The sequence below is a fragment of the Topomyia yanbarensis genome, chromosome 2, assembly GCF_030247195.1.
Source record: "Topomyia yanbarensis strain Yona2022 chromosome 2, ASM3024719v1, whole genome shotgun sequence".
NCBI lineage: Eukaryota > Metazoa > Arthropoda > Insecta > Diptera > Culicidae > Topomyia > Topomyia yanbarensis.
In genome coordinates this window covers 377,073,825-377,087,890 of record NC_080671.1, presented here as the reverse complement: position 1 = coordinate 377,087,890, position 14,066 = coordinate 377,073,825, and the positions used below count along the sequence as shown (strand labels likewise).

Here is a 14,066-nt window from a genome sequence, read left to right as displayed (position 1 = left end):
GGGATGGTTCAAAAACGTACCCCCAATCAAATGGGTGATCTTCGCTGGTACCGCTTTGCCAAATTACGTCCTCTTGCACAAGGTTCGTCTGCCTGTGCGTCTGTTTGTACCGCGGGTCATGAATTGCAGCAAGTGTAAACAATTGGGTCACATAGCCACCCATTGTAGCAATAAGGCCCGCTGTGGAAAATGCGGTGAGAATCATGTGGATGATTCGTGCCGTAAGAATGCTGAGAAGTGTCCTTACTGTGCAGAGATTCTGCATGATATCTCGGCATGTCCCGCGTACAAACTACGCGGGGATACACTAAAACGTTCCCTTACGGGACGATCCGAACGTTTTTTCGTAGAAATGCTAAAGAAAGCTACGCCACCATCCTCAACAAACATCTATGCTCACTTGCCTCCTAACGAGGGCGAGGCTGAGGGAACATCTACTAGGGAGCCTAGAAGTTATAGGAAGAGGAGGAACATTTCCTCTCCTAAAGTTTCTTGTAAAGGCTAGAAGGTGTCCCTTGACGGGACACCGAAAGTAACATCTATTGGAAGTGTTGCAATCAAACCGAAGCAAGTAGCTCCTGGTCTCGGAGGATTAAGCTCAGAGAAGGAGTTCCCAGCACTTCCAGGAACATCAAAAATCCCAAGTGTTCCTTTGTTTCAGTACAAACTCAGTGACCCCGCTTCAGTTTACGCCGCAGAACTAGCTGCTATTCAGTATACCCTTGGAGTCATTGACACATTACCCGCAGACCATTACTTCATCGTCTCGGTTAGTCTGAGGGGATTGACGGGAAAATACGGGAGCTACTGAGTGCTTCCAGATTACCTTGGTGTGGGTCCCTTCTCATTGCTCCATTCCGGGCAATGAGAAGGCGGACTCCTTAGCTAAGCTGGGTGCCATAGAAGGTGACGTTTTTGAAAGACCAATTTTCTTCCACGAGTTTTTCAGTTTTACTCATCAGAGATCCCTCGAAAGTTGGCAAACCTCGTGGAACAATCGGGAGCTAGGAAGGTAGTTACATTCGATAGTCCCTAAGGTATCGATGAAACCTTGGTTCAAGGGGATGGATGTGAGTCGTGACTTCATTCGTGTGATGTCCCTACTCATGGCAAACCATTATACGCTGGATGCACATCTCCGGCGTATTGGGCTCGTGGAGAGTGGTATCTGCGCTTGTGGCGACGGCTATCACGATATTTGTCTGGGCGTGCACCGAGTACAGTTTCGCCATGTCTCGGCCTATGGACATCTCCGGGCCCGAGGAAGACCACCCAACGTCCTGGTTCGAGATGTGCTGGCAAGTCGCGATGTCCTCTATATGTCTCTTATATACTCCTTCGTAAAAACCATCAATATAACAACTTAACTGCCCCTTCTTATTTCCTATCATTCTCAGAAACGCTCTCTTCCATCTGTACCATACACCTACGAAGGTTTGATGGGACTCCAAGGCGACACGAAAAATCTCTGTCGAATGAGCCAACAAACACGGGACGTACAGTACGAACATCACACGCGCAGCTCGAACTCTTTCCGATCCGCATCTAAGCCGTCTGGAGGAACCCCTACCGACTCGAGGAAGAACACCCGGCCTCCCTGTACATGATTCTTCTTGATGAAGGCCACCCGAGTCTACATCCTATGCAGTTGATCTCCCGATGCCTGAAACTGAAAGTTAATAACTTTCTTCCCTGCCATCTTTGTCCACCCTCCCTCCCCTGATTCTTATACCCAGAAGTATCACCCCTTGCTCCCCGAATCATTTAGCTTCTTTCTCTTCTATTTCTAACTATTATATTATATGCTCTCATTGAAAATGCCCAACTCTACTACCACAAAAAATAACTCTAATTAATCTCCCCGAATCTTTACAAAATTAAATCACGCCCTCTAGTTATTCCTAGTTTTAAGAAAGTTATAAAAATTGCCCCCTTTAGTTAAAAATTATTTGCTTCAAAAATCTCCCTGCTAAAAATGTCAAACCATATTGCCATAAAAACTAAATGACCCCCCTAATCTTACGAAAATTATATTACCCCCTTGTGTATATGTATAGCAATAAATGCGCCTTAGTTTAATTTAAAAAAAAATCAATATGTAATCCCCTAGTTTTAAGTAATTTGAAATGTAAAACAAACCAAGATTGGCACCTTTAAGCTAACGCAAACCTGCCTCATCAAATAAAAAAATTGAATAAAAAAACATTGCTGAAAACTTAGCTGAAGACACTAAGTCTCGAACTAAATTTGATTGGAATTAGTAATGCATCCAACTGGAAAAATTAATCATATAAATTATGCTGCTAAATAATAAACCTCCAAAAGCTGATGGTTTCCAAATTATGGAATGTTGGCACCATTTAATTCGATACCCAAATGTACATCATAAATAGCGAAAAACAATTAAAGTATTTTCATTTTTTTTATTACCAATCTTAGCTAGTGCCACTTTATATAAGTGATAACCCAAAAAAATCAAATTCACATAAAAATCGATTCTGACCTGTTAGAGACAAGCGTAAAACGCCATTTTTCATCAGTTTCTATGTAAGCGTTTTCATTGAGCTATGTTGCTTGAAATTTACATGATTTATCAACTATAGGATCCATACTAAAATATTAATTATAATCACAATTTACAAAAAGTCCCCATAACGTTTAAAACATTAGGTTCTCAATATGATGAACTTCCAAAATTATTATTTGAATATTTAATAAACTAGTCAGCATCAAACTTTTTTTCTTAAATTCAAATATTTTGATTTGGAGGGGGTTTTAACCCCCAAAACCTCCCCCTTGGCTACGCCACTGGCTATTATGACTAATGGAGATCCTGAAAGTTTATTGCCTATCATTAAAACACCATGCGTTTGCATTACCAATCAGTGGAAAGCACGCGCACGATAGAATATACAGAAATATCAAATAAGTGAACTACCTTGCGTCCACATCAGGGCACTTAACGCGATAACGTGGTAATTTGTTCGTATTGAGATTGATTGGATGGCTTGATATTTTGACATGCTAATGACAGATTGTCTAGATTCAGGTGAGCGCTTTGCAGCAGAAAATTGTGCAAGCGAAAGAAAGTGCATTTTATTTTTTATTAAATATAATGAGAGACACTTTGAAAAACTGAGATATTCTGTATTTAAATATGAACCCGAAGCATGGAATGTAAATTGCTGTGAATAACTACAAACATTTAGAATCAAATGGATTGAAACAATTTTTTGTTATTTGATAGTTTACAATTAATTTTGATAACTTTCCCTTCCGTTCGCGTGGGGGAAAGAGAAATATAGCATAACGTTTTTAGTAAATTAAAATTTGTATAACTATAATTCTAGTGATTTCTATGTGCGTAGGTTGCACTGCTATCAGTTTCTAAATTAAAAATTAAGTGGATTAGTAGTATTGAAATATTCCATTGTTTAGTGTAAGGTTATGGAAGTATTCTCAGCATCTTTTAATATTTTTACCGCTCCAATTATACACGCCCTCGCCATTATAACAAACTTTCTAACTTCTAGCCATGCCAAACTCCAGGAATTAGTTTGATAAGCCACCACTCGGGGACAGATAAAGCCACAAAACTTGAGCATCTCTATCTGTATAGATACGATAACACCTGACCTTAGCTCCGATGACAACGTCGCTTCCAGCGGAACGTCACGATATGACGAAGCGTAATTTATGACAAAACAATACATTGTCGTTTTCGAAAACTGGCCCGTACGGACGCTTAAACGTTCATCAAATGGGACGGTGGAATCTTTTATGTGCGTACATGTAACAACAACATTGGATTGTTATTCCCCCCACAGCCAGCCGAGTCATGGGAAACGAAAATAATGGAAGCATCCATGGCTGTCATGGCAGCAGTTGGTGCGCCTTGGTTGTTTCCAAGAAGACTTTGCCAACGCTTATATGTGGTATTATTTGCTATTTGTATAATACATGTACCATCGCTGCTGGCTTGAAGAGTCCTCGTGGGAATTCGCTTCGAACGAAGAGCTTCAATTTCGCCCGGCGGCGGTGGGGTACGAGGAACGACATACAAAATCAACTTTAAGCAGAATGGGATAGATTGATGGGAGTTAGAAGGAAACAAAAGGCCGTCGCACGCTCGGAAGCTGTGTGCTTGAAATTGAAAACACGATGACTTGCTGTTTGCAGAGCCTAAAAGCGCTCTATAGAAAAACCGTGCATTTTTCGCACGCCATTAGGCTGTCGTTATTCAATCGCATATGGATGTATGGCAAATCGGTGTGATTAGTCGCTTGAGTTATTTGTAGGGAGTGTGAGTGGGTAATGGAGTGATTGCCGTCACGTTAAACATGACCATAATTGTGTGGCGCCAATCGGTTACGATTGACTTGGAGTTAAGGGCAAATTTTCCCCGGCACTACCGTTATTAGTGGTGGAAAATTTATTTTCGGAGTTTAAATAAATAAAATTTTTGGAACTTTCCACATATGAAAGGTATAAAATTGCTATAAAATAATTAGGAGCGCTTTATAATTTCGGGATACCTTCAATTGAATCATTTCCGTTTAAGTAGCATGGCTATCACATGTTATGTTTGGTTATAAAGGGAGTCCAAACCGAACTAATTTCAGCATCGTAATTGAATTGCCTAATCAGCCGAACTGGAATAATTGGATTATATCCAGGAAAATTAACACCTTTCCCGGCCTCGTTAACACGCATGTAGAGGATACACATTTGTCAAATCATTGAGCTCGCTGAAGCGGATATTGAACATGAAAACCTTCAGAATGATCAGACAGGAAATATGATTAGATTCCAAAATCATTCATGATTTGGACATCTAAGCCATTCGCAGCGATAAAAAACCAGCATTGAATGGTATCTAGTCTTTTACCAAACGTCATATTGAGCTGAAAAAGTTATTCGACTAAACGCCATTCGTTCGAAAGGTTTGTTATTGTTTTCCCAATGGTTAATGTTACTGTAACAGTTTCAAGAAATAGTTAACTTCAAACGATACTGAATTGCGAACGGAAGGGTACAACGAGATTCGTCCGGCTCATTTTATGAGGTTATGTTAAAATTTTACTACTAGGGTTCCACTATAAATTACACTAACCAGATGGTGTCGATCCAAATGATCATATCGGGCGGAAAAGCACCGACAAAAGGTCACCGGACCAGTTTCTACGATTTTCCTTCCTCTTTGAATCGCATAGCAATATTTACTTGGAATTCCGTTATCATTTCCCTCTTCATGTTTAATCATTAGTTTCGACGAGTTCGATAGCAAAAAATCGCCCAAGGGTCATCCATCCTAATAAGCCGCACAAAAAAAAAATATCGAAGCAAGCCGAACAATGTCGTTCACAGCCTTTCGTCGTATCATGCAGGCATAAGCAAATATCAAGTCAAAGCGCTTCGATTTTCTCCACCCACTTTTTCTACGTAGGAACACTGCCAAACTTCGAGAGTCTGGGATGTCCATCGTAGGACTGCTCGAGGACTTTCCGCTTCAATCACTTTTTCCTGTTGCCCCGAAAACGAAAACGGAAAACAGGCAAAACGAGAAAAAAATAACCATCTTCAGGTCAGACGACAACAGGACAGAGAAAACGCCTCTGGTGTTGTTGTTTCCCTGGGAAAGTTACTTTTGCTTTCTCAGTCAAACATCAGACCGAAAACGTTGAATAGGCAACTTGGTCTAATTCGTGTAAGCTTACCAAAGAACTTGTCTCCAGTGGGTGGTTTTGTGTCATATCGCATGGATGGCGTGTTTGATGTGGTTGTCGACCCTTTCGGCAGCCTGGTGCAGACACAGCGGAACGTATAAGGTTGAGCACGTTCCGACCTTTGATGATGTGTTAGGTACAATCGTTCGAATTCATCATAACGGTCCAGCTTCCAAGAAATTGATTTTTGCGATGTGATTCGAATGTAGAACGGAAAGATGATAATTTTGTCTTTAGATTGGAATATATACATAAACCTGCTGTAGCATGCAGCATAGAATATAAGGATATGCCGCTTCAGAAAGAATACTAATCAATCTGGTTCAATCTGGTTTGAACAATCGTTTTGATTCTGACACAAGTCACCGCTCCGCAGAGACGTAAGGAATAGGAGTTCCGCATCAGAGGTGAACGGCCGCATGATATGGCTTCATGTGGCATCATGATACAGCTTTGCTAACCTAAATCCCGGAGACTATTTGCTATCGCCTTTAAACATGTCAAGAGAGCCTGACATCGATTGAAAAACCAAATTGACAACTTTCGGTTGTCCAAAAATCGTCAACAGGTTAGCGAAGCTGTATCATGCACAACATGAGACTTCATTATGAGATCATTCGCCTCTGATACAGAATTTCTAACCCTGCTTTCACGTACCTACTTCCAGCTGGGGTACGGGAAACCTTAGTGAATATCGGGTACTTGTCTTCGGTGGGATGTTTGTTCGTATGCTGACCGGGAAAGTGGAAATCAAATAGTTTGTTTTCCTTGTTAGGAGCGGTTCCTAGTGGATTCTGTCCCGGAAAGAGTAGCTGAAGCTGCAATGCGGTGCCTCGTCAGTTATTTCAAAGATGGCAACCGTTTCACGAGGCTAGGTGTCATAGCCCTGGCAAGATGGCATGCCGAATGAACAACCGAACGAACCCGACAAATATAATTATAGATACAGAAAAATTGATTGAAAACAAAACATAAACGCCAGTTTTATCAAACTTCTCTAAACGTATTCTGCAAGAGTATATGAACAATATTAACTCATTGATAACGCCTGGTCTGCGTTATTGTTTTAGTAATAGGAGTTCTTCTTAGCACCTACTATATATAGTAGGTTGGGCAATAATGTGTTAAAAACATTTCATAGCGCTTTCTGATTGGATAAAACTAGGTTATAAATATAAGTCTGGACTGTCCTTCCTGTGCTATCATTCGTGTGAAAGTGTAACAGTGGTGGATCGCCGTTAAATTATTCCCATACGCTCGAAAAAATATTTCTATAGTTTGCTTCGGGGAATTTTAATATTGACGTTTCAAAATAAGAGAATATGAAGTTTGTCAATTTTATGAAAAAATGTTTCAAACTCCGTCTGATCTCTGATCATTCACAAGCAAATACACTTGAAGCACACGTGATCTCGTATTTGCCAAAAACTTGAATGTAGAAAGCTAAAGATCTATTTCGCATTTTTCAAATCACCGACTAATACTATCTTTAATTTGTCCATTGGTTTAATTTATAATGTGCAATATGTGGTACAAAGCATGGTAAAATTATAACCGGTTAAGGACCTACACCTGACCGTGAACTCTAGTGATGTAGGGGAACTCACTCTCTTCTAGCATCTTATCCGGACACTAAAAATTAAGTATCGTGTTCACGGTCCGCGCGATCATTCATGAACACACGCGAATATGCAAATGGCCGCATGGTTGCGAAATCGAATTTATACACGCGAAGTCACATACGTGCTGGAATTCACGACAAATACGTGAACATACAAACGCTTGAGCCCTGCTCTATCATCCACGCGCACTAGACTGCCCAGAAACATAATTAATTTTTTTAAACTCAATCGGCCCACCCCTGAGTCGATTCCTAGTCCTACCAGGATTACTTACACCAAATTTGAAGCAAATCGGATAAGTCTAGCTACCGGACCAACGTATCTGAAATTTGTATGGGATTTTTCGACAATTTACATGGGACGAAGCACCCTCTCAGATTTTAATGAAACTGTCTGTACGTGAGAACTTTGTCCCAAAAAGCCACTTTGCATACTCTGTTTTTCTAAAAATGATCTAGACTGCTTTTGAAAAGGGTCAACCTTTGTTAACCAATGTTTTTTCTTCAAATGACTATTATAGTCCAAAAATGACAAATCCTACAAAAAATGTTGTAGGAGTGATTTTCACAAAATTAGTAAAATTTTTGAATAAAAATATTGAAAAAATTCTTCATCGACTCCTACACTGAAAAAAATCGATTTTAAAAATTTAAAGTCGGTGTACAAAAAACCCATTTTTGATTTCCTTCCAACCGTCAAAAATTCAAGTTGGGCAATTTCAAGGAAAAAAAAGTTATTTAAAAAAAACTTTCCCTTGTCCAATCTGAATTTATTTTTTCAGTGTATTTTTGTCGAAAACTAAACCAATGAAAGTCATAATCATCTTAGAGTCAAATTTCTCAACTGCTAGTTACCTTATACATACAAAAAGTATCAGTTACGAATTTGGTATATTTTCATAGCAAACTTGAAAGAGGGCGAAGATGAGCCATTTAACATCATCGATATATTCGAGATATAACTAAATACCACTTGGCCGTGTACGAAGAAGTTTCTTGTCTATGTACCTGCCCGGAAAGTAGAGATTCGTGGTGTAGTCTCCAACATGGGCCTTAATTGTGAAGTGTGAAGCTCGCTCCTTCAAGAACCTTTTGTTACAGGAAAAAATCAAGGAGTATTTGAAAACAACTTATTTTCCATCCAAACTTTGATCTTTTGGGCAGGGTTAGTCTACCTGTTCACCTTCTTGTGCCGGGAGGCATGAACTTCCATTGTTGCAAACAATTGGGCCTATAGTGACTTATTGTAGAAACAAGGCACGCTGTGGAAAATGCTGTGGAACATGCACATAAATTATGTGGGGACAAAATGAAACATTCTTTTAAGGAACGCTCCGATAATGCAAAAGAGTGCTGCGCCACCGACAACGACTAATTTCTATATTTCCTTGTACACTAAAGAGCGTCTAAAGTCTGACCATCCCATTGTGGGAACTTCTAATGTGCCTATAAATTTCCGAAAGAGGAAAATCAGTTTTCTCTTCTATGCTTCCTCGTAAAGGCCTGAGAGTGTCCCTTGAAGGGTGCTGTTACAAAACCGAAGTAAGTGGTTGCTGGTCTCTGGTAATCTTAGAAACTAGCAGTAATTTCAACATGGTACATCAAAATCCCCAAGTGTCGTTATATTTTAGTCTCATTTTCCCCCAAGTTTTAGATAATGCATTTGCATTACGATTAAAGGTCAGACGAAATGAGTACCCGACGCGAACAACCGTTAACAGTCTCCTACCTTGTTGTGGGCAGAGATTGCTTAGAATTATACGCGAAAGGTACTTTTGAAAGTAGGATCGGCCGAATTTTTCCCAATATACGCGACGCTACAAATGCAAATGAAAAACTTGATGAAAGCTGAAAAACGCGATTATTGGCACCGGTCCGTCGACAGATTAACGGACCGATCATCAGAGAAACAATGTTTCGTCTCGTGGCTAGGGCCTACGTTGTGTATTCGTTTCATCCTGTGATTGGAATACACGGAATATTATGACAGTAGTGGACATAAAAGAGGCTGTGCTGCCAACATTCTCCCCACAAAACTGAGGGTTTTATAATTACCTATCAATGACCATGCCCAGATCGTTACAGTTACAGGAGGCTCTCTGTTTGATGGAGCATGAAAACACTTTTTGTATTTCTTGGGGAAAATATGGGAGTTTTTGAGTACTTTATCTGAAAAATCATAGCAAGTTACATTAGTTTGAATTTTTTACGTTAGTTTTTGCAATTGTTTCGATCTTAGAGCGATAGATAATGGTTGGAGATTGCCAGACAACCATATTTACCTCTACGTCAGGAGTAGCCCAGGGAAGCTACTTGGGACCGTTGATATTTCTGCTTTACTTCAATGACATGTGTTTAATGTTAAAGATAGACCATCTCAAAATATTTCACCTCATCCGAACAGTTGAGGATTGGAGATTTCTCCAAGAACAGCTTAAAATCTTCGCTCTTTGTAATGTAATAAGAACCCAAGAAATGCAAATCCTAAGAAGTTCTCACGAAATACATTCTGTAAGAGCTTTGCCTGCCAGTCGCTCAAAAATTTTCATGACAGCCAACAGTTTGGGAAGAATTTTGCCATGCACGTTCGAGCGTGATGAAAGGAGGGGGGATCTCTTTCGACTGTCCTGGGTTTGAACTCGTCAGAAATAGTCACCCTACCACACATCGCAATTTTGGTGGAACCTTGTAGCGTTAACAAATCTGAAAAGCTTCAAATTTATCCTATGAGTAGAAGTTCAACAAATAGGAATTGTCGGAAAATTTCGCCAATTAGAGAATTTTGCGTGGAAACATGATTGGGGTTCACATTTTCTGCAATACATAGCTGTACATTCTTCTTTATTGGGGGTGAGCGCAGCGTAGTTGGTAAATCGATTGCCATGTATGCAGCGCACCTGGGGTCGAGTCCCGACAGGAGCGGACCCAGAAAAGAATTTCGGAGGGAGTCCGAAATTTCGATTTTGAAATGTTCCATATGCAATACGTAATATGTAATTTTTGAATTAAAATCAGTTTTGTATGTCGAATCTTGTTTGGAATGATTTGTAATTTAGAACGAATTTAAAATAGAAACTATTTTAAAATTTCTCAAGGAGCTAAACATTTTCGGGGGGGGGGGGGGGGTCTGGACCCCCAGGACCCTCCCCCTGGATCCACCACTGAGTCCCGACCCTGCACATAGTGTTGGGAATTTTTCATAAGAGATTTTTCTAACCCGAAGAGGCGAATAACAACATAATCCTCATAATAACAATCCTCATATATTTTTTCATCAGATATTTTCTCAACTTATTCTGATTATAATTTATTCCGATATATGTATTTATACCATGGGGGAGCTTTTCTGCTCTACAGATGAAAAATTATTTCACTCTCATGAAGAATCACTGATTTTTTCATGCTGTTCAAAAATTCCTTTCTTCTAAGTTTCGTAAGACATCTATAGATAAAAGATTGACTTTCCAAAGGGGAAGAATGATTAAAAATCGATTTGGTAACATCTGATGCCGTCTTCCGTTGGTAAACTTCAGTGTTTTTCAATTAAAAAGGCCTGAGATATCACCCTCGAGCTTGCCCTCGAGTGTCAATAGTTGAAAAAAATCACACCCTTTATTTTGAGCTCTTATTGGCTAAATTAGTAAACTAGAAATATAGCTCGTAAGTTTACAATCAACTCAGAAAATCAAAACGAAATTCAAATTGCGTGACTCAAGTGGCTTTAAAGTGTTGTTGCTGTTATAGTGTTGTTGGCTGTCGTTTCTAAAACCGTGGATCAACGGTGTTTTTGAGGATCGTATCACTCCTTCATTTGGTGTTGGGGTCAATATGACACCAAATGAGCTTTCAAAATGAGATAACTTTTTAAGTTTTGCACCTAGAAGTTTAAAATTTCTTGACTTTTCCTCTTTCGTGGAGAGGAACGATTTTCAAAAGAAATTTTTACTCATTCCTGTTCCTCTTTCGTGGAGAGGAACGATTTTCAATAGAAATTTTTACTCATTCCTGAAGGGCTGTACAAAAATTTACGAATAAGGTGTTAGCGGGTCATATTGACCCCGATTTCGAACTAAGTTTTAAGACACATTTTCAACCAAATCTAAATGAACTGGTACTTAAATAGTTTGTTAGAGTCAGTGGCGTAGTAGCGGGGGGGGGTGTGTGGGGACGAAACCATTTCCCGAAATATTTTGGAGAATTTTGCAAAAATTCAATATGTTAAACAAAAATATGCCTAAAATTTTAAATAAAATTCTCAAAGTTTCATTTGCTAAAGTTATCTTGTGAAAATATTTCCTTGTAGTGAAAATTGGCTGCAGACTCGACACCTACCTAACGGCACGATGTGGAGGCTAGCTCAACCGCCGAGGACTATAACAAGTAGATCGCGGTGAAGCGAGGAGCTGGGAGCTTATTGGTTCACGAAACGGATATCGGTACCGAGAGAAATTTCGCCACATTCTGTAGTCCTTGACTGACGGCGAACATGGACTGGAGAGTATCCCCATAGAGACCACCAGGCGATTCGCTACCGCATCAGCCAATGGAACCCTGCTGCAGCATGAAGAAGGACGGGCCGCAAGCTAAAGTGGAAGACGAAAGACTTTAACGAAAACCTAGTTACTTCAGCGAACAACGTAATCAAGTACGTTGATGCGGCTGATCTAACAAGAAGGATTGTGACGGCTTGTGACGATACAATGTCACGAAAACTAGGGCCATGCAGTAGACGGCGTACACGCTTCTTGTCTTAGATCCAGAAGGCAGGCTCAGATCGTAAGAACGAAGAGTGAGAGAGGAGCGCAAGCGACGTTTCGAGAAGGTAGGGACTCTTTAAAACGGGAGATCAAGCTTAGCAATCCAATTGCCATAAGCAGGGCCGCCGAGAGGGGGGGGGGGACCAGTGTGTTTCCCCCCGGGCCCGGAGTTTAGAAGGGGGCCCGGATTTTTAACAGAAATTAAAATTTTGACAAATATTTTTTCGACAAAAATTAATTTGAGAATACAATTAAAAATTCAATATCTTGTGTAACTGGAATGGCGAAAATTCAAAACTACTACATATTTGATATCAACTATGTTTAAACCAACGTAAATCTCGCATCGAAATAAGATCAGACTCGAGCGGGCATAGCGGAATTTGTACATTGAATGTCATGTATGCAGCTCACCTGGGTTCGAATCCCAACCCCGCACACAGGAATAGAGATTTGTTATAGGAAAATTCCTAACCTGAATGAAGAAACGAATGACCTTAAGGTTGAAATGTCTATAATCGAAACAAAGATTTGATCAGACTTGTAAGGGTTAAACAATTAAATGGTTTGATTGGAAGTCATGAGGTTCTTCAAATTTCGCCAATTTGAAATCGATTTTTTTTATTTATTTAATTTCCAATCTCCGAAAGCGCTGAATTAATATCGAAAGTAATTATTGAAAGAAACAAGCCCTGCTTAGGGTTCCCACACCGGTTTTGGAATTCCATGTCTTCGTTCGGGTAAATCCGAATTCGCCCGGAAGAATCCATTGGATTATTTTGCAATTTTGCGTTGCCCTTTTCTTTACCAGGAATCACCCAGAACCCAGTCCTCATAAACATCATCCTCGGGTTGCAGGCCCTAATTGTTAAGGAGGGCCTCTTGGCTTTGACAAATATTATTTTAAAAGTGCCATTTGGGTTTACTTTACCCCATTGAACCTTCGCTTCAATGGATTAATGTTCCTCACAAAGATTCTCGAAAGAAACTGAAGTGTGATTTCACACCCCGTGTTTGTTTACTGAGGAGCAGAGCAAAGCTCGCTCGGGTTATCCTTCACAGCGAGAGTGGTTGGAGCTTTTGGATTCCATGTGAATATCCGAGACAGCGAATCACTACATCCAACTAAATCAACAAAACTCTTAACAAATGCAAAAATATACAACTAAATGTGAACGGCACAGAACGGTGGAGTGCTTTACCAAAACTTTACACTCTACGGTGAATGTGACCAAAATAAGATATTTTTCCTCTTAGTGCTACGAGCTACATATGAAAAAAGTGCACATTTATTTGCTTTTAAGCGTTTTATACAATAAAAAGCAATGGAAGCGCTCCAAAATTCTGTCAAGTGATCACTTTAATTCGAAATTCGAATTGATTTCAACGACCCTTGTGTCTCTTGAAGTCTATCCCCTGCTCAGTAAAATTCTGCTGGTCAAAGTGCCACTACCTCTATTTGAAAACTCAATTGGTCAAATGAGTCATCAAAAACTCTTGATATACCAAAAGAATTCGAAATTAATCCATTTTAAAATTTAAAATTTAATATATTTGGTTTGCCGTTCATTGATACAAAATCTATAAAAAATTATATTCAGATACGAGATGATACCGAAACGTTTTTGTAAAGGGGTCATACTCAAATGACGTAGCTTTTTTCGGCGATTTTCGACTACCAATTCCCCCTAGCAAAGAGGCCAGGGATGGAAAAAATACGTTTTACAATTCTTTCAAATACGGCCTTTTATCAATATTTGCATTATAACAGCAAATTGCGTACACAACAAGCCCCTTTCGTGTCGAATATAGTGTTAGTAGTTTTGTTTTGAATTTATATGTCATGGAGCATGCAGAGAAGATCTCTCAGTTCACAATCTTGCAGCTGTCAATGATTCTAAGAAGCGTACGTTCAACTAAATTGCTAAATTGTGTTTGATTTCGAAGAGAAAATTTAACTCT

At 39.6% G+C, this 14,066-nt stretch overlaps 1 protein-coding gene across 10 annotated transcripts in view; it reads right to left on the bottom strand.

Annotated features, from left to right (window-relative positions):
- LOC131684641 (uncharacterized) overlaps nucleotides 1-14,066 on the bottom strand; it is a 579,369-nt gene that overhangs the window by 259,250 nt on the left and 306,053 nt on the right. The window lies entirely within an intron of this gene.